General features: G+C 34.0%; 1 pseudogene; it reads left to right on the forward strand.

Moving 5' to 3' along the window:
- Window positions 1-2,081: 2,081 nt before the first annotated feature.
- LOC115879682 overlaps window positions 2,082-22,730 on the forward strand; it is a 107,234-nt pseudogene continuing 86,585 nt past the window's right edge.

The following is a 22,730-nucleotide window of genomic DNA, read 5'->3' on the forward strand; positions in this document are numbered from 1 at the left end:
AGAAAGCAATGAAAAAACAAACGATCTAGCTAGAAAATGAGCGAACACTCCGCTAACTGGACCAGAACCGTTCTGCTTTCCAAGCGGAAACCAACTTAAAGCGGAACTCAATAACCTGGAGGACTTCATCTGCAGTGATGTAAAGGGTAACATTACCGCGGTAATGTTACCGGTAATTTTAGTAATATTACCACAAGATCGGTAACATTGGAAATATTGCTTTTTTCCGCTCTACTCTTTTTCATTTACCCAGCTCTAAAATGAGTATGTTGGCTGTGGATATTTTAAATTTACCATCATCAACAGCCGCAACCAAAAGAACCTTTATTACTCGGATGGATTTGTTCATCGGTCAAGAAGAAACCGATTTACCGTGGAAAGGAGCGGAAAACAAACTTATATTGCCCATAACTATAATTAGTAAATTTTAGTTATTGGCAAATAGAGAACATCCAAGAATGGTAGAAGCTGCTGACAAAGAAATGGAAAAGAAGAAGATATCTATTTCGAAGTAATATACTTCTTGACACAATTAACGAAAGAAAAGAAGTATCAGATGACGAGTTTGGGGATGATTTACTATTGTCCACTCTATTACTAGGTAGACCGCTAGTACACTACAAACTTTCTTTGTCAAAGATCTTATAAAAAAGATATTTGGTGAAAAATTTGACAGTGTTAATTACAATATTTTATAAAATCAAACATATTACACTGTCAAATTCCTCATAAAATATCTTTTAAAATAAAATCTTTTGACAAAGAAATTTTATAGTCTTGACACCGGCTTTGCTCGAATAACATAAGCGACTCTGAATAACATAGGCGACTCTGACTCTGACTAGGTTAACAAACGTCCTTTTCCTTTTTTTATTAGTTTTGAATTAAAAAAAAATATTATTTAAAAAGCTGTTCTTTTTTGAATTACCAATGTTACCGTAATATTACGTAATATTACCGATTTATAAATTAGCGGTAATTTTACATCACTATTCATCTGTAACCTGGAATGGGAATCTTCCAATGATCTAAGACACCCGAAAAGTTTCTCAGAACTTACGACCGAGAAAAATCAAAGCTTTTCCTAGATTCAAGTAAGAACAACCTTCGGATTGTCACGGGATCTCTAACAGGACACCGTCTTTTCAACGAGCATCTCAAAAGGTTAATGCTGAGAAACAACGGCGAATGAAGATTCTGGGGGAAAATGGGGGACACCCGAACATCTTACCATTGAGTGCGCTGAGACGACAATAACCGTTCCTGCCAAAAACTTTGGCATGGCTGATGTCGGAGATGGAGAGCTGGCCTCTGTGGAGCCGTCTCAGATACTGGCTTTTGACAAAGTTCTGGTGCTTTATGATGAGTTTTAACTTCTTATAACTCTTAGACAAGGAAAGAGGAGGACGCGTAATCGACATCTACGGCCATTATCAAGTTTTGTGATGGCGTGGCTCCTAAAAATGGTGTCCGATTGCGTGTTTTTTTGTAGTTTGTGCTGTAAAAAGCTTTTTAAAGACTTGAAATTTTTATTATTTAAATATGGTGTTTTGTTGTGCTTACAACTGTAAGAGCCGTAATGAGAGAAAGGACCAAGACTCACTTTTCACAAAACACTTTTCGGTCTTGGCGAGGAGCCCAATGATTTAGCGCTCACAAAATTTCTACTGGTATTACCCGTCCCCTCTCTTTCCTTGGCTAAGTTATAACTCAAGAAAGGGGAACATACAATAGATCTGTAATAAAGAGAATGTTAAAAGAGTCTTGCATGTTGGGTTTTGGTCTCGCGTATGTCTTGCATTGCCTTCGCCTTTGTCTAGATCTTGCAGATCTAACATTAGTCTGATTACAGAATAAGATCAAGTTGTGTCGTAGTTTTTTATTTGTCAGGAAAACATACTTTGCCTCATTGCCGGCTCATTCGCGACCGCCGCCAAACAACCCCGGAGCCGGCAACCCCGCCACCGCCGCCGCCGCCGTCGTTGTCGTCGGCGACGCCGCCGAATCGATAACGGCATTGCGCGGACGGACGTCCGCCGTAAATTTACAAACGCCGGACTCGTGTCTCTACTACGGCCAAACTAGCGTCCATCTTGGGGAACCGGGTGCCAGGACCCGGCCCGGAGATGACCCACGGATCGGGAGTGCCCATCGGGACGGTCCCAGTGTAGTGCGACATGATACTGAGACGGTGGGGTCCCGGACCCCCGGCCCACGGGGCCCTTTTAGTGATTTTCCTGTGTTTCTCCGCGCTTTTCCTACGCTATGGATTGGTCGGAGCAGATAAAAGCAAGTCCTGTAAGTATTTCCTATCTGTTATCTAGAAAATGGTACAATCCTTACGATCATTTCTATTTCCTGTGAAAAATTTAGGATTTCTTCTATTACTACATTTTTGTTTTGATACTATTATGTATACAAAAAAACAACCGATTTTCGTTGCATCTGTAGTTTCATGTTCTGTCTTCGTTGATTGTGCGGGTATTGTGAAAAAACAACAATTTTCTGGTCGTGTATTTGTAGTATCTAGTGCAAGTTGCAATGGGAAACTAAATTGGTCCTTATGCCACTCAAGGCCGTTAAAATTCTTGGATATTTATGTAATTTTAATTGCTGGAGAATTAGAGAGAATACCTAGGAGAAAAACTTATTAAGATAAATGTTGCTTAGAGTCAAAGAAACCAAAACAACAATTTTCTTGTACTTTTATTTGTATTATCTAGTGCAAATTGCAATGGGGTATTAGATTGGTCCTTATGTCACTACTTAAGGCCGCAATAATCCTTGGATATTTATGTAATTTTAATTGCTGAGGAACGAAAACTTTTGAAGATAAATGTTGCCCAGAATAAAGGATATTTTCGTGGAAGTTATCTTGTTTTACCTTTAATTTTTACTGTCAATTCTAATTAATTCTTTTATTTTTTTATTTAATTATAAATAGAAATCATACTTCCTAATCTATATTTGTAAAGAACGATCACCGATCACCCAAAGATAGATAGAGAATAGGATAGGAAGAGACTAGATATATCTTTAATGTAATACCTGTCCACTTAAAAAACAATTATATTATAATATTTCAACGATACATGGACTTATACTGGACGATAAATGGACTATAACTCAACGATAAATGGACTATAACTCAACGGTAAATGGACTACATATTAAAATTGTATAAGTTATCATTTGAAATAATTAATGCCATAATATAATAAATAATAAAATTGGCATTAAGCATAAGAAGAATTTTTATTTCTTCTTTTTAGGATTAGTAACACACTAAACTAAACTAGAAAAGAATACAGAATAGAAGAATAGGTCTCATATTATAATAATTTCAAGCACTATTGGCCTTTCAGAGTTCCTAGACAATATTAAGTACAAACCTCACGATAGTATTGTTAAATTGTTAATAATAAAAATATGATCAAATTCTCCTTAGCTACTCAATCTGTAGTAGGTGTATGCTAGTACTAAATGTAAAGGTAGGTAACATATTTTTACCACATTCATCATGGTTGATAATATAATGATTCCAATAATGATCGAAATGAAATTGAAAGAATCAGAAAAAAAATCTCACGTTGTATGAAATATTAACATAGCCTGTTTTTACGAAATGACTGTTTCGTAATAAGGTAGGATTTTGGCCTCCTAACCTACTGGTCCCTTTTAGTGATTTTTGGTATGTTTATCTAAGCTTTTTCTACGATATGGATTCGTCGGAATAGATAAAAGCAAGTCCTGTAAGTATTTTCCCTTTGTTATCTATAAAATAGTACTTACATTCCTTGCGATAATTTTTATTTCCTGTGAAAAAATTAGGATTTCTTCTATTAGTACGGTTTTGTTTTGATACTATTATGTATACAAAACAACCGATTTTGTTGCATCTGTAATTCATGTTCTGTCTTCGTTGGTTGTGCAGGTATTGTGAAAAAAGCAACAATTTTCTTGTCGTGTATTTGTAGTATCTAGTGCAAGTTGTAATGGGAAACTAAATTGGTCCTTATGTCACTTAAGGCCGTTACAACTCTTGAAAATTTATCTAATTTTAATTGCTGGAGAACGGCGACTTTGGAAGATAAATATTGACCAGAATCAAGGATGTTTGTTTATCATTAGTTGTGCTGGTATTGTAAAGAAAACAACAATCTTGTATTTTTATTTATATTTTATTATCTAGTGCAAGTTGCAATGGGGTACTAAATTGACTGTCACCTAAATTATCGTCACCTTAATTGGTTCTTATGTCCTTCCTTATAAAATCCTTGGATATTTATATCATTTCAATTGCTGGAGAACGAAGTTTTGAAAAAAGATCAGGCGAATAGCGAAAAAGTATAAAATTAAAACTGTCTTCAAGTCCGGATCGACTCTAAGAAGTGTCTTAACAAAAACAAGACCGGAATCATCGAAACAAGAGAAAGAGTGGGTCTACCAGGTTCCTTGTGAATGCGGTGAGTCGTATATTGGAGAGAATAAACGTCCTCATAATGTGCGACTCGGCGAGCACAGGAAACATGTACAATAAGGTGAAACAATGAAGTCAGGTATTGCAGACCATGTTTGAATGTGGTCAGACGCTCGGGTTGTCCATAGGGAAACCTCATTGGAAAAAGCGTAAATTCAAAGATGCCGTCTTTATTGAAACAATAACAACATTTTTAGCAAGCCTAGTACCGAAATACCTACGATATGCATTCAATGTAGACAACCACGGTTGACTTTTTCATGGGTGAATGCCTGACCGGAGTATAAAAAGCTCAGTAGTGTTGCATTAGTTTAGTTTAAACTTGATAACGGTCAGTGATCCTTCTGACCGAAACGTTGTGTTAATCAAAATAAATAAAGACAATGGAAGTCCGAAATCCTTTTATTTTCAATACTGAATCATTGTCTACCACATTCAAAAAAAAAATGAGGATTGTTATTTCATGTTTTTATATGTACTCGTAGTATGTTAAAAAAAACAAATAGAAAAGCATCTATATATAACACAAATAGTTATAGTTCCTACAATATTCCTATAACATGTAATATTAGGTTTTGATATTATGTGGTTATTCTAGTGGTTTTGATGTGTCTCTCTTTTCCCTACAGATTGGTCGGGCCAGATATAAGAAAATACTGAAAATATAATTTCTTTGTTTCCTAATTAAAAACATACTATTTTCTAAGAAAACGAAACAATTTTGATGTATGAAAATTGTTTCGTTTTCATCTTCGTTAGTTGCGTGGGTTTCGGAAAAGAAAACCACAATTTTCATTTTCATGCTATTATTCAATACTAGTTGGAATGGAGAAATAAATTGGGCTTAGGTAACTTAAAGCTGTTATAACTCTTGGATTCTTTGAATTTGATTTTCAATATATTTATGTAGCTACATATACAATTGGATGCTTCTACTCTGAATTCCAGTCGAGGGTTAGAAAGCAATGAAAAAGCAGACGATCTAGCTTGAAAAGAAGCGAACACTCCACTAATTGGATCAGAACCGTTCTAATTTCCAAGTGGAAACCAACTTAAATTACAACTCAAGAATCTAGAAGACTCCATCCGAACCTGGAATGGGAATCTTCCAGTGGTCTAAGACACTCGAAAATATGTCACAGTACTTACGACAATGTTACATCAAGAAAAATCAAAGATTATGTAAGTAAGAACAATCTTCCGATAGTTACGAGGTTTTTAAGGGGACACTATCTCCACAATGAACACCTTAGTAGAATGAAGCTAAAAAACAACGGCGAATACAAATTCTGTGGGGAAAATAGGGAAACACCAAAACACCTCACCACTGAATACGCCGAGACGACAACCATTCGTGCTATAAACTTTGATACGACTGCTATCGAAGATTACCTCTGTAAAACCGTCTCAGATACTGGGTTTTGTTAAATCCCTGAGACTGTATGATAAGTAATAATTAATAAAAGGGGGACACAATAAATCTATAAGGTCGGTTTGGTTAACTTCCCCTTCCCATACAATGCACATCTACATGCACCTACAATTCCTGGAGATCATTTGATGATTACGTTATCCAGAATTAATGTTGTATTTTCATAAAGTTATATCTTATTAGTTTTAAGTGCAAAACTTATCAATAAATGTGTAATACTTCCGTTTTAATACCGCTACGATAGCTTCGCATTCATTAAGTGTTGGTACATTCAAAAAAATATTAAAAAAGTACTGCGTTTTATGTCGATATATATATAGTGGCAGAACATATTTGGAATTATTTACTATGAGAATCATTTTAATTGGCTTTAATTGAGAGAATGTAAATATTTTTGGTTATATATTTTTTAATTGGATTGTAAATTAGAATTAAGGAGATCTGGCGACATCTGTGACAGACCTGTGTGAAATAATCGTAGAAATTTATTTGACTAGAGTGCTCTAGTTTTATTATTCTACGCATTTTATAATAGGATGTAAACATTTAGCCCTGAATAAACAAACCATTTGCTGTAAAAGTTGCTCGAATTAATTGAGACATCTAAATATTGTTTAAGACACACTCTGATACACTTAACTAATTTATGAAATAACTACAAACTACAATACACTATTTAATAACACTACAAAAATTTTACAGCAACGTCATTTGTATAATGTAGAATGTTTAATTAGTTAAAATCGCCGTGATCTTACAATTATATTGTGTGTTGCTATAATGTATGTATATTGTTGCTATGCATATTGTATGTAATTCATTATACAGTCTCAGGGCTTTGACAAAAGTCAGTGTCTGGGACTGCCAGCTTTTCCCCCTTTTCGTCACAGAATCTGTATTTTCCGTTGTTTCTGAGTTTCAATCTATAGAGGTGTTCGTTCAGAAGATAGTGTCCTTTTAGAAACTCCGAGACAATCCGATTATTGTCTTTACTTAAATCAAGGAAAATCTTTGATTTTTCTCGGTCGGTTTTGAGGAAATTTTTCGAGTATCTTACACTATTGTACGATTCCCATTCCAGGTTACGGATGGAGTTTTCCATGTTCTTCAGTTCCGCTTGGAAAGCAGAACGGTCCTGGTCCAGTTAGTGGGGAGTGTCCGCTCCTTTTCTAGCTAGATTGTTTGCTTTTTCATTGCCTTCTATCCCTTGGTGAGCGGGCACCCAGAGTAGGAGGACTTTATTTTCTTTGCCTATTTTGGTCAGCTTCTCTATAACGTCACAAATATATCTTCTGGTTTATTCTCCAAGTTACGTTTCCACCTTTTCCATTCCAGCGGGTAGTGAATCGTCATTGGACACATAGAAAATCCAGTGCAAATTTTGAACTGTCCAAATAGTGATTTCCCCGTTAGTTTTACAGCAAAGTCATAAATATATTTTTTTTAAAGAATTAATTTTTTGAACAATTTTGGAGAAGTCCTAACCTTATTATTAAATAAACTTAACCTAACCTAACTAATAATAATATCCTGTTTAACCTGTACTCGGAGACTATATTTAGAGAAGCACTGGATCGAATCCAGGGCGGAATCAAGTTCAATGGAATCCTAATAAACAATATCAGATATGCCGATGATACGGTTGTAATAGCCAACGATATACAAGAACTGCAAAGCATCATAGATTCCGTAGTCCACTATAGTGAGATGTTTGGACTGCATCTCCATGTCTCCAAGACCAAACTATTGCTCTTTTCTAAGGCTCAAATAAATGCACACCAGCTTGTCAAGGGACAAACAATCGAACAAGTGACCTCAATAAAGTATTTAGGAGCTAACATTAATAGTCAGCGCGACCCGAAAAGAGTAATATTTTCAAGAATTGAGCAAGCGAGAAAAATCTTCGTGAGTATGAAATCATTTTTTACAAGACGAGACCTCAGTGTAGAACTGAGAACTCGAATGGCCAGATGCTACGTCTTCTCTGTGTTACTCTATGGATGTGAGAGCTGGACACTGGATTCACAGACCGAAAAGAGAATAGAAGCCTTTGAAATGTATGTGTACAGACGGATGCTGCAAATCTCTGGGTACAAAGGATCACCAACGATGAAATTAGAACCAAACTCCAGCGCATGCAGAAACAAAAAGAGATACTGAACACTAGCAAGGAAAGAAAAATGCAATGATCATGTGATGAGAGGTCATAGATACGAAATACTGCGCCTCATAATAGAGGGCAAAGTGCAAGGGAAAAGATCAATAGGAATACGCCAGAACTCATGGCTAAAAGATTTAAGGAGATGGTTTGAACGCTCGTCTGCGGAAATGTTCCGGGCTGCAGTTTCCAGAGCCACAATTGCCATTTGGATCGCCAACCTTCGGCAGGAGAGGAAGTGATAAGAAGAAGAACCTAACCAACCATGTGACAACATACAAAATATTACAATTTTCTTAGGTCTGGTTTTATCTGATCAATTTTAATTTAAAAATAGATGCAGTTTTCTTTTAAATTGGATAAAATCGGTTTGTCCAAAATTGTTCACATTTGAAATGTGCATTTATCATATGCAGACCTTTAAAACCGTATTTATGACTTTGCTGTAAAATCAACATGGGCGCCAATATTTGGATAGTTCAAAATTTGCATGGGATTTCTTATGTTTCCAACCACGATGCAGACCCAATATATGAGAACTTCACCTTTTCATCATAACCCAAATGGTCATTTCGTTATGATTTTCGTAATAATACATGAAAATATGATTATTTAATTTATTATATTGATTAATCTACATAGTTTTCAATACTAGATAGCCGGAAATTAATCTTTAATTCATTTTCTTTTTAATTCAAATTTGAAAAGAATAACAATTGAAACTGACATTTGAAAAGTACATTTTTTTTAAATAATTTATTCCGGTAAATTTAAAATGAGCTTTTTATAGAAAATAAAATGAATAAAAGTATATAAAGAAAAATTCCATTTTATGCAGCTTCACACATGACAGTATACATGGACATGCTCTTGAAAGTTATTTAATATAGATGGAAAAATTCCGTACAATAAAATATTTTTTCAGCCTTTTATATTTTTCTGTCATAGAGAATAAAAGAATCATAGCTTTATTGTCTATCTTATTTAAGATAGATTTTGTTTTTAACCTTTAAGAATTTAATTACATATTTTACATACAGTATGTCCCCGGATTGCCTTTACAAGAGGAATTTGATTTATTATTGACATTGAACATTTTTATTATTGACATTGATATTGGCAAATGCATTCTTCATAAAAAATTTTGCTTGTTCTAAAATGTTTTCCGTTTCTTTCGTTTTCCGTATTCTCGTTTATACTTTGATTTAAAAATGTACATAATATATGTATACAATAAGATCGAAAAATCAGCGATGAGCGATGTGTATTAAATAAAGATCGCTACCATTTTATATGTAAAATTATATGAGAAATGTCATCGACCGTCATTAGCAAGCCAACAAGACGCCGATCTATTTTCGAGCATACCGTACGTGACCGTACTATATCGATGAAATATAACATACATGGATCAAAAATATTACAATTAACCTAAAAAAAGATATCTGTTCATATAAGGTCATTTTTAAAATCTGGATAGCTTTTTGACGTGAAAAATAACTGACAATATATCACAGAAATTGGGAGATACAATTAGCCGTAGGTTACAGCGCGGAAATGAGGAGTAAACCATTTTTCACGTAAAAAGTGAGTTATAAAACGGAAAATTCCACGTTCACCGAACGAACCGAGTGGAAATTTGCAGAGACCGCCGGCACATCAGTCAGTCTTTGTTTAAACCAATCGATAAGCAATTACAAATAAATTGCCTCCGGGCTCACACTTGGAAATAATATAAGAATGCCATTAGGTGTTATAGAGACCCTCTTTCTTCTTCAGAGGCGTATGTGCTTCCAGATGTTGGTTACTATATTGGGTAATTTATCGTTTTTGTTTACTGCGGCTCGGAGTAATTGTGTTGCTATCAACAAATAAGTTCTTATGGCTTTTGACCAAGAATATTTTCTTCTCCCTACAATATTTTTCCTGTACTGTAATCTGTATTGCAGGAGATGTGATCTTACCCAAATATTACAATTTTCTTCTATTTGTCGTTTTTATAAGTTATTTTTTTTAGCAGTCCTAAAATCCTAGTTGGCACGGCAAAAGTGTACTTGGATCAAAAACACTTGGACGCTGCGCGCGTCTTACTTGAACACCACTTGGATCGTATCAACCGATTTAAATCAGTTGGTAATATCCAAACAACCTCCAAGTAAGACGCGCGCAGCGTCCAAGTCTACTTGGACCAAGTCAACTGGTTTTGCTGCCACATAATTATAATAATTACATGTTTGGATGTTGCGCGCGTCTCACTTTTCCGTTTTTTCTATGCTATCAACTGTTTTATCAAAGTCGAGTTGGAAGGCTTCATAGAGTCCAAGGAAGTTGACAGCCAGACTACTTTGAAGCAACTTTCATCTTACTTTTTTGATCTTACTTCCAATTCCGACTTGGATAAAATAGTCAATACTCTACAAGTAGCGTACAAGTGCGACACGCAGAATTATTAGAATTATTATCAGTACAGGGTGTCCCATTAAGAATAGCTCTCGGCTGTATCTCGGAAAGTCGTAGGGCCTGTGAAAAAAAATATTTATTAACAAAGAGGCTATGAGAAATTGCTGAAAATTATTTTCAGTTTGTAGAACGGCCGCTAGTGAACGCAACTGCTATAAAAAATAAGAAAATGGAGTTTTTACACAATTTTGCCTAGATAACTGGTACTATAAATAATAGCTTCATAATCTTCAGTAAATTTTGAATATTTTCTCTTAGAAGCATTTTCCCCTATCTGTTAAAATAAAGTGGTGGGGGGAGGTTAGATCTGATTCAATTTAAATATTAGTAACTCCGGACTGGACAAACGGAATCCAATAAACGGGGGCTCGTTTAAAATAGCGTTTGTTACTATATATTATACCATATAAACTATAATAAAAAGCTTTTGAATGTGGACGCTAGGGGGGCACTGTCTTACAACTCAACAAACATTGCGCGTTTTTTCAAAAAAATTAAATGCGATAGTATAATATGTAATTTTAGCTGATGGTAAACAGTAACAAAAGCTTAAAAAGTCACCGAAAACCGCATCTTTTTTTTACAGACCGAAGATATTAGCAATATTATAATAAATACGAAAATATAAGCACTTAATTACCTTATTTTTCTAACATGGTATTACTAGCCCTCTTAATTATGAACATTCTGACAAAAAATAAGATAGAAACGATTAGTTTATTCTAAAATCGACAATATACCAGAATACCACAATTCCAGATGCATTAATATCTAGTAATTAGGATATGAATTTGAATAGACTGAATAGATTGACAGTGAATAAGAAACGACGCTTCAGTGAAGTCATTGTATGTTTTGGAAAAAAGTTGCTTTTGACGTAATAGTATAAACGTCAAAGTGTTATTAGATCAACATTTTGATATTCTTAGCAGTGTTTTTCCTCTTTAGAATAAAGGCATTTTTAGAAAAGCGATCAAAAGGTAAAAAACGCTGCTGAAACTATCAAAATGTTGATATAATGACATTTTGACAAAACCCGGATTTCCCTTGTTCTGAACCCTAATTTCTCTAAGGAATTCTCTAAAGGATTCTAAGGGATTCTCTAAGGAACCGGGATTTCCAAGTCCCCCCAAAGCCAGTATCTGGGACGGTTTGACAGAGGGTAGTTCTCCATCTCCAATATCAGTCGTACCAAAGTTTATGGCATAAATGGTTGTAGTCTCGGCGCACTCAGTGATGAGGCGTTCTGGTGTTGAGTGATTAACCCCCCTCCCACTCATTCTACATTCTTCTGGTAAACATTATAGGAACTTTAAAAGAACTAGGGTGTAAGAATAATAATATAGCATCACTTCTTATTTAGAAGAGTTTGATTTCGACCGCTAGAAAGTATCATGGCCTTTCGCATGTAACAAAAAATATTTTTTTATTAATTTTACCGAGTCCCGAAAGTGCCGAAAAAAACGGGAATTAATGATGATATTACATGGTTAGCAAAATGCGCGTTCAGTGTTCAAAAGTGCTTTTGTGTATTGTGGTGAATTAGTGCTTTATTGCTTTTACATTAAATCTTTCAAAATATATCTATCATTTTGAAAATATTTGAAATTGAGAACATTAATTAGATAATTTCTTAACATACTTGGAATTTTGTTATCAAGCATACAAATAAAGTCTCTCTAAAAAGTAATTGTTTTGCACCAGTTGAATAAAATGTTCCAAAGTTTCTGAAGGAACTTAAAATTTCATCTCAACAAAACCTTTCTGCTGGTTCTCTAAAGACGTCTGTAAATCGTTTCCAGCGTACTGGGAAGCGAAAACAATTTATTTGTAATTGGTCATTGGTCGGTTTATACAATAAATCGGAACGAACTAATGTTTTAGTGATTTTCTCGTTACTAACGCAAAAAGAGTTAGAAATAAGCCGTTCTATTTTTATGTCTTTTGTAAATTTAATGGAATTGAAATGGCTGCCATGTCACTTTTTTATTGAAAAAATTAAAACGTGGGTTGTAATATACAGGTTAATCATGGTTAGGGTCCTATTTTATGTGTACTAGATTATGTAAATGGGTTATCTGTATGAATTATTATTGGGCATACGGCATTGGCAGATCTACTCGCCTAGATCATATACAGGGTGATGCATTATCGTTGGAAATATAGGATCTATAGGAATTTTGAACTATGGAGATATTGGTTTTCCTATTGATTTTACAACGAAGTCGTAAATAGGTTTTTTAAAGGTCTGCCTATGTTGAATACTAATGCCGAATTTGAACAATTTTGGACCAGCCGATTTTAACCAAGAGACTTATTTACGTAAAAAAAACATCGTAAATGTATATTTTTTAGCAGTAGTTTTATACAGGTACAGATGAAAAGTTATTACTCTTGAAACCAGTTAAAAATACGTAGGTGGTGCCCTCTACAAGTACGAGTCATATTGACATCAAAATCAAATATCTCATGTCAAAAAACTCCCAGACACAAATTTTCATCAAAATATCAACGTTAGTCTAAAAATTGTTTGATGACTCATGATTTTAATGTTTTTTTTTTAAGTTGTAAATTAATTCCTTCTTAACGGATGCTACGAGAGAAATTTTTATTCCGAATTTATTTTGAGCATATACAGGGTACAACAATAAGACGAAGTTTTTTGCCTCAACTTTGAAACACCCTGTAGGGTGCAGCAGCGGTAGTAGCTATTGCTAATCAAATCACATTGTAGCCTCGTCTTTTGTGAGCATTTTGTTTTTTTAACCACTACATTATCTCTGTTTGTATTGGAGATACACGCTACTTTAAAACGAACGTCTCGGAAAAATGCTTCGCAGGCAAAACCGCAATTCATCCGTGAAAAGGACTTTAGTCCAATGCTCAATATCCCAATTCACATGTAAACGCGCAAACTGAAGACGTGCTCGACGATGTCTTGGAAGTAGCTGGGGTCCTGTGGCAGGCCTTCTTGCAGACAAGCTGTTTTCTTTTAGTCTTCGTCGGATTGTTCTCTCACTGACTTGAGTTCTACGCACGGCTTGTAGCACACGTTGATTCTGAAACGCTATAATTCTACGATTTCGAAACGTTTCAACACAATAAGGCGGTCGTCAATTGCATTTGTCTTCCGGTTTCTTCCGGAACCCACTCTCCTGGTGAAATTTCCGGTTTCCATATGCCGATTCCAGGCATCCTTGACTGTTGTTCGTGGTATATCCAGGGTACTTCCCCTAGGAGATGCAAGACCTTGTCGTTGGTGGGGAAGCTCCTGATCAGGTGCTGGGGGAAATCCCCCCTAGCACTTGGCTTGGTCTAAGAAGCATCTCACTCATCGTCTTGTCCCTGACTGTAGTGTCGTGGCCAGGGAATTGCACCAAGACATATAACGATACCGGGCGGTGCTACAGATTTATCCCATGAAATAAATGTTCCCACCTACAATACTTTTTAATTAAACTAAAATTTACTGGTCCTTCCAATAAATTACTGGGATGTTCAATTAATCGCGGCGAAGGCAGGGAAAATAAGAGCCGAATAGCTTTTCCTAAAAAAGTGGAGTTGCAAAACGGAAAACTTCACGTTTACCGGTCGAAGCGACTGGAAATTTATGGCGACCGTTCTCCATTTTACCTACAATTTATGAAGACAGATTCCAAAATTTGGCTTCTTGGCTCTATATGTATGCTAATAGGATGTTACGGGACACCGTTGAAGTGTATTACGACTGGTTGTTGTAGTAGTCTGCAGTTTATCGAGATTTGTCAAACGGAATCTCTCCGGTGACAGTGTGTGCCTTATCCAATATAGAGGAGACATGAAAATATAATGTTTTCTGTTATACGAGTTTATTTTTACGTTTTCTAATGTTTTACCATCTTTGGTGTCAAACTTTAGAGTAGTTTTTAGATATTATTAATACCGGGTGCGTCTCAAAAGTGGCTCACCCCTATAACTTTTTTTATTTTATCAGATAAAAAAACGAGATTTGGTATGTTAGTATATGACATAATTTAGGATTGATTGACGTATTCAATTGTTTTCACTTCTTGTTTCGCCGGAAATTACTACAACTTTTGATTTTTAAATGGCACCCTCGGTATTTTTCTACTTTATTCGATAGAAAATGACATTCTGAATAGAACGACATATCATATGTCAACTTTTGACATTTTTGCTTAAAACAAAATTGAATTTTAAATTTCAGTCTAGAGTGCCATGGCTGTGTTAAAAACACTAATTTTTAATCAAGGAGTCTTGGAAAAATAGATTTGATCTTCTAATGTTATTTCTGTCTTGTCCTGGCTGGTTAAAAAATATCCAAATCGTATTTTTAATCATACCTCAATTTTTTCAAATGGAACGAGGGTGGCTCATTAGCATATTTGGAAAAAGCATTTTTTTACGAATAATTTGGTACCACACACTTGGTATTTCGAGTCAAATTGTCGTTTTGAATCGCATGTTGCAATTTCAAATTAACCATATTCGAAAATGTCAAAGTTGTCATATGATATGTCATTCTATTCAGAGTATCATCTTGTATCGAATAAAGCAACAAAAAACCGAAGGTACCATTTAAAAATCAAAAGTTGTAGTTATTTCCGGCGAAACAGAAAGTGACAGAAAACAAGTGAATACGTCAATCAATCCTAATTTATATCATATATTAACATACCAAATCTCAATTTTTTACTGAGGAAAATCTCAGTAGATTAAAGCTAAGAAACAACGGCGAATGCAGATTCTGTGGGAATATTAGGAATTAAATGGTATATAGTATAAAACAACGGCATAGCTCTATAGGTATTGGTAAAGACCAAAAAAAAAAATACATAAAGATGTATATGTTTTCAGTGAAAGTCGAAAATTCAGTGATTGTTAACATTCACTAGGAAATACTAACATTTACGCATTGGACCAGAGAATGTGGTATTTTAAAGAGATTTGTCGACTTTTCCTAGTAATTTCTAACATTCACTAGTGAAAGTAACATTTACTATTGTACAGGGCGAGTGGTGAAGAATGTTGTTGAGAGTTAGAACAAATAAAACTTTTAAGATATATATTGGATCACCTCAATATTCAAGTTGATCCACATATCTCAAAATTACAATTTACTTCTTTAGTATATTTATTAAATAATAATTATTAAATAACGATATAACTTTCTAAAAATATAAAAAGAGAAAACATAGTAAACATTTTGAAGCGTACAAATCAATTAAAAAAAACATTTATAAACATAAGATTACTTATTGGTACAAGGTGTTTTTTTAATAAAGTTCTTCACCGTGGACAAAATAAAGTATGCCCGAATTTTCTTCAACCGGGAGTTATTCGTTTTTTCAAACCCGCTATTTTAAGTAAGGTATGATCGAATAAAAACGGCGTCAGCGATGGCTATGAAATGAAGATCGCTGTCATTTTATATGTAAATTTATATAGGAAATGCCATCGATCGTCATTTCCAAGCCAACTGGACGCCGTTTTTATTCGATCATACGGTATATCAAAACGTTTAATAAGTTCATAGTCACTAGGTTCCTTATATTTTTCTCTTGCATACTTAACTTTTGCTATGATTTCATTATATTGCAAAGAATGAAAAACAAGCATTATTACATTCTTGCGAGTGCTTAGTTTGGCTTAATTTTTCACAGAAAATTTCTTCCATAGGGAAAATACCGCACAGCACTTTTTACAATGATAACGAAACTATTATACATAACCACAAAAAACAATGCGAATTTACGCCAGATGTCCGTCAACGTTGCCAACGTTTAGCCCAATTTAATGTTATCTTTATATTGCCTATTATTCAACTTATCCTTATTTATTCTTATATTTTACAACATGTGGCAACCGCGCTAACTGAATCTTTCAAACTCACTCCTATTGTCCAGGGAATGCTGACATTCACTAGTAAAAGTTGATTTCAAAAATAGCTGTTGAACTTTTACTGGCGTAGTCTTAGCAAATCAGTGAATGTGAGCTTTTACTAGTAATTGTTAACAATCACTGATTTCCAACTTTTACTGTAACATATACAATTTATGTGACCCTAGTTTTGAAAAAAAATCTTTATTTTATTATTATATATTATAGCTCCATTTATATTTTCCTTGTGAATATAAAAGTGCCAACAAAATAAAGAATAGCGAATTTTCAACATAAAAACATAAGAGAAATAAGTTCTGACAAACTTTTATAACTAGGATACAAGAATATTCCCATTCTCTTTTTGCTTCTCACCTTTTTTTTTTCGAGTCCTAAAAATTTTAAAGTGGTTCTATGGAAGATTGAAAGAACGACAAGGGGAGTTTACTTTGATGTCTGCGAACTAAAGCGCAAAGGCGATATAGTTTTCTTTTTCTGACAGCTCGAGTTCCCAACAATACATAGTGTTTTTAAAGTAGTTACACTTGACAAATGTTGATAAACTGTTTGATTAATACGAAATTTATTTACACAAAATATTTATTTTTAATTTTTTAGGACTATTATCCCTACTAGTTTAAAAATATTTTTTTTTGTAAAGTAAGTTAAAAATAATGCCAATTATAAATGAGAACATACCTACATAACATAACAGTTATATTTTCGTTTGAATATTACCTCGATTTTTACATCTAAAACATTGAAAATGTTTTAGTACTAATAGTAATTAGGGTTCAGATCTCTTTGATCATCACAGAACCGGGCCTCGGTAACAATAATTAAAAAAAAAATATTTTTTTGTTACGTGAGAAAGTCCTTTGATACGTTGTAGCGATCGAAATGAAACTCTTCTAAATAAGTAATGATGCTGTTTCTTTTATTGTTCTTGCTTCTTTTCTCTTTTGAAGTTCCTATAATATTTATTATGTTACGTTTTAATAGATATTTGCATTTTTAATTTAATATTTTAGGGCTCTTGTCTCAAATTCAGTTAAGTTGGTTTATGTTGTTTGATGTGAAATTTTTACCTATACTTTTTTCATTACTTGTGTTCATGTAAATTTTTTCGTGATCGATTACTTAAAAATTTGATATTATTTTCATTAAAAATCTCAATTTTTTTATTCATTTTACTTTGAAAACCCATCCTTTGGTTTCTGATTGATGAACTGCACCACCATTGAACAAAAATTAGTCACTACCGAAAGTATTGAATGATTGTAAATATTGAAAGTATTGATTGAACCAGAAAGAAGAAGATGGATCTTAAGAATTTAGCTTTACAGAACGAAGAAAATGGGTCAAATGGTGAAAACGGTAAAGGGTAGTTCTGGTTTCACGAATGACTCAGCTCCATCTATTTTAGAATGGTACTTAACATGTTTCTTGTTATCTAGAGCCTTCATATTCCGTTATAGGTACCAACGAAACTTGAGTTTATTTTCCAATAAATTTAGTAACTTATCACAAGCTCAGAATATAAAGGATGTTAAATGAAGTTCTACTTTAGAAATTTATTATTAAAATGTCCTAAAATTTAATATACACAATTAACTGTTCGGTTATTAGTTATTACTGTTATATAAGAAAACTGAAAATTTTGTGCAATTTTATGATATTTCTTCTTCTTACGGTCCCATATGCAATCTTGCACGTTGGAGATCATTTGTACACTCTCTTCAATTGATTGTAGGGTTATTGTCTTCTGCCCGTCGGAATATGGTTATCGCGTCCGGTATCCCGCTCCAATCCCTGATGTTCCGGAGCCATGCGTGCTGTTTTCTTCCTTGCCCTCTTCGACCCTCAATTTTGCCCTGCAGGCCTGGTTTCGGAATGGCGATGGCGCAGCGAGTTCTTCTCAAAATGTGCCCCAAATATGACATTTTCCGGGTCTTTACTATATTAAGCAATCGTCTTTCGACACCAGCTTTTCGCAGGACTTCTTCGTTTTAAATCTGATCGATAGACGAGATCTTAAATAGTTTGCGGAGAGTCCACAACTCAAACGCTTCGATACGATTGCGATTTAGGGACTTTACTTTGATTGGCCATGTTTCCGCACCATACAACAGGATGGGCCATACATAGTACCAAAAACTATAATATTCTTTGATAGTACTATGGAGTACATAATTACTCTTAGTCGGAGGTAAGCACAATGGTAAACGTTGTTGTAGGGGGATATTCTGAAGCATTCAAAACTTTGTTTTGGCCATGCCGATTCGAATTTTAATTTCCTCGTCGCAGTCCCATATGTTATTGACAACAGAGCCGAGATACTTAAACCTGTGAGTGAGGTTAAGATTTTGGATTTGTGTACTAAAATATCAACCTCATTCTATCTTATTTAAGTCTATAAAACCACAAACTTATTTTATTTAATTCTATAAAATAACAAACTTATGCTATTTAAATCTATAAAACAACAATAAAGACGTTGATTGTCGTGTTTACAGAATCAATTTGCAATTTACGAAACAGATGCTTCGGCGACCGCGACTATTAATTTATGTCCGCCGTTCGAGGGTTGTAAAAAATGGAGAAAAAAAATAGGGTCGGATGACCGTCGAACGTTTTTGCCAACCTCATCGATCGCCGCAAACCCTCTTTTCTACCCTTTTTAAAATAGAGCTTTAAGCTATTAAATTCGATATATTGGTTTTAGCGCGATAGTGCCATCGAATTAGACGCTTAAATGTATTGTAATACCCTTAAGCACACTGTAGTTTAAAAATTTAAAGAAAAAAATGGTTTATAAAATGTGAAATAAAAGATATTTGTTTTATTAGAATACCCACCTTAGAATACTAACCATTCGTAAATTTTGTAAATTCGTAAATTTTACTACATGAATTATCCAACTTTTCAAAAATTAGGAACTATGTATTTGTCGTAGAATTTTGAGTGTTCGTCTAGCTTCCTCAATCGGCTAGATGAGCTGGTGCGTGTAATACGACGACCATTAGTTTATTGTATGTAGGGTTTCCGGAACCGGAGCTGTTTTTCGGAACCGGGAATTCCGGTTCGACCGTTAGAAAGTATAAAAAGTCTTTCGCACGTAACAAAAAATATGTTTTTAATTATTATTACCGAGTCCCGAAAGTGCCGAAAGAACCGGGAATTAATAATTTCGAGTTCCGGTTCTTTGATGTCCCAAAAGAACCCGGATTTCCCAGTTCTGAACCCTAATTGTATAGATATAACCAAAATCACCATTGCGTCGTATTTCTTAAAAAAGTTTAGTATGCACGTTAATATTTTTTTGGGACATTCTCGAGCTGCTCTTTATTCCAAAGACGAATTTATCGAAAAATGTGAACTTTGGTTTGGGTGGGAAGAGATAAGACGCCTAAACACAAACATAATTAGAAACACTATCTCTGGAACCGTTCCCAATTGATAGCGGTTACGAAAGACAATCATTAGATGATTGGTGGTATATTCTTAATCACAATCTAAAAAGAAATGGGCTAATCCTATAGCAAAAAAGGAATTCATGAATGATAAAACTTCGTGATATTTTAGAATTTCCTTTGCAGACAGATTTATAGGAACCCCCAACACTAAAACGCACTACTTGTTATATGTGTCCATAAAAAAAACAAAGAATGACGCCACTAATAAAGTTGCGTCATTCTTTGTTTTTTGCAATAGCAACTACTGCAACTAATAAAACTTCATTGAGAAACTATATAGTCGAAAAATTCAAATGTTCGTTTTGAAGTGAAACACTTTGTCTAATCCTATCGACTGCGCCAGTTAAGCCTGCATGTTTCCGACTTGATTTAAATAAATACAATAAAACTAAAAACTTTATTTTCGGCGAAAGTATATTACCGTGAAGTGGGGTGACTTTACCCAATTCTGAATTTTAAATCGTGTTTATTTCAAAAATTGTTGTATTTTCTCAAATGCGCATGGTCTATGCTATAAGTGGTAATAAGGACAACACAACAATAATACGCTTTTTTGTTTATTAAACAAATATATATATATATATATATATATATATATATATATATATATATATATATATATAATATATATAAAAAGTAAAAAACTGGATGGGCAAAGTTAGTTGCTTATATGGGGTGTCTTTGTCCTCTTCCTTATTCTTATTGATAGACCAAAGCCACCCCATTTAAAAGCATAATTACGTAAAATATGCTTCATCACCCTCAATATTATAACGAACTTCTGCATAATACTTACCTCAATATAGCGTGGTTAACTAAACTAAGTTTGAAACGCACAAAATAGGCTTTAAAAACAGATTTGGCTTCACAGCACTGTAAATGCTACATCGCAACTGACGGCAAGCGTTTAGCGACTTTTCGAGACGTGGGGCGCATCCACCCATAATTTACCGATAACACATAACGCGTTCTTTTCAAGTAGTGGCTACGGCTACGTCTAACATATTTTCGGACGGAATTTGGAAAAGTCACCCCAAGAGGCAAAGTCACCCCATTTCACGGTACGAATTTACTACAAACTATTTGATCGGATTAACTGTTCATGCATCTCATTATTCTTTTTTTTTAGTTTTCTTTAATTGGGTTTGGGTTTACAATATTTAATCATTTATACAATATAAGTGATGTGCAAAAATAAGTAGTTTAATTTTTTGTTTATTTTTCTTTACATTACTCGATTATTAATTGTTTGGTTGAGAATGATCGCATAAATCATTAAATTAAATTAAATTTCGTTTCAAAATTCAAACTCAGATGATTTCTCTATTGCCCAGTGCGCGCGATAAAAGTGCGCGTACTACGAGAAGACATTCGCAATTCGGCCGGTGTGCAGAGACCAAGTCGCAAACACTAGTGCAGAGATCCGACACTGTTTCTATTTTTCTGGTACTATTTTTTCGCAAAAACGTTACGCGCATCCTAAAAGTGTGGGCAAAAAAAGGGTAAGTCATTTGAGTGCCCTGGCATATTTATTTCTCAATATTTTCTTTTTTTTTCAATTCTCTTTTCGTTCAATTTCGCAACATTAACAATTATTCTTATGTCATTTTCTGGAAAAGTGCTGATATACAAAGACCAGTTGCGGATATTACAAAGTGTTCATTATGGCATAAAGAGAGTACATAACTCGTGCAAGACGTAATTATTCAAGGCCGTGACACAGACCGACGAGCTAGCGAGACGAAATCAGCCTAGAAATATCTAGTGACGCGACGCATATGTGTGAGCAGTCCACGTGTTTATCAAAAATACTGATATTTTAATACAAATTTCATGAAAGTGAATCAAATTATTTGTTAATTTATTACTTTTTCAACATTTTAAACTACACTTTTTTAAACATGTCCCTCAAATCCTTCAATGACTACTACTTTTGATTTTTAAATGGCACTCTCGGTATATTTTTACTTTATTCGATAGGAAATGACAATGTAAAACGATAGAAAATTACATTAAATCGTATTTTAAATTTCAATCTAGAGTATTTTTTTTTTAAATTTCAATCTAGAGTGTATTTATATGGGCTGTGTTAAAAACGCAAATTTTTAATTAAGGAACCTTGGAAAAATAGATTTGATCGTTTAATATTTTTCGTGTCTTGTCCTGGTCGGTTAAAAGATGCCCAAATCGTATTTTAAATCATATCTCAATTTTTTCAAATAGAACAAGGTTGGCTCATTAGCATATTTGAAAAAAAGCATTTTTTTACGAATAATTTGATACCACACACTTGGTATTTTAAGTCAAATTGTCGCTATGAATAGCAGTTTATAATTTCAAATAAACCATATGCAAATATGCCAAAAGTTGACATAGGTAATATTCTATTCAGAGTGTCATTTCCTATCGAATTAAGTAGAAATATACCGAGGGTGCCATTTAACAATCAAAAGTTGTAGTCATTTCCGGTGAAACAGGAAGTGACCAAAGACAATTGAATACGTCAATCAGTCCTAATTTATGTCATATACTAATATACCAAATCCCGTTTTTTTATTTGAATAAATAAAAAAGTTATAGGGGTGAGCCACTTTTATAACGCAGTCGACATATCCGTCAAAGCAATAAAAAAATAACCGTATAAAATGTATAAAACGTATTTTTTCAATAAAAATAAATTTATATGGGTAAAAACAGAGTCGTATTTAATTTAAATTAATTAGACGACAACATCTGGCTTTTCACACGAATTTTTTAACTATAGTCGTTTGGATTCAGTCGCTGCTGGTGAGTTTATCAGAGACTAGAAAAAAAAAGGAAATTTTTCATCCGAACTAAAAGGGT

The sequence above is a fragment of the Sitophilus oryzae genome, unplaced genomic scaffold (genome assembly GCF_002938485.1).
Source record: "Sitophilus oryzae breed Bouriz unplaced genomic scaffold, Soryzae_2.0 scaffold_1583_pilon_pilon, whole genome shotgun sequence".
NCBI lineage: Eukaryota > Metazoa > Arthropoda > Insecta > Coleoptera > Curculionidae > Sitophilus > Sitophilus oryzae.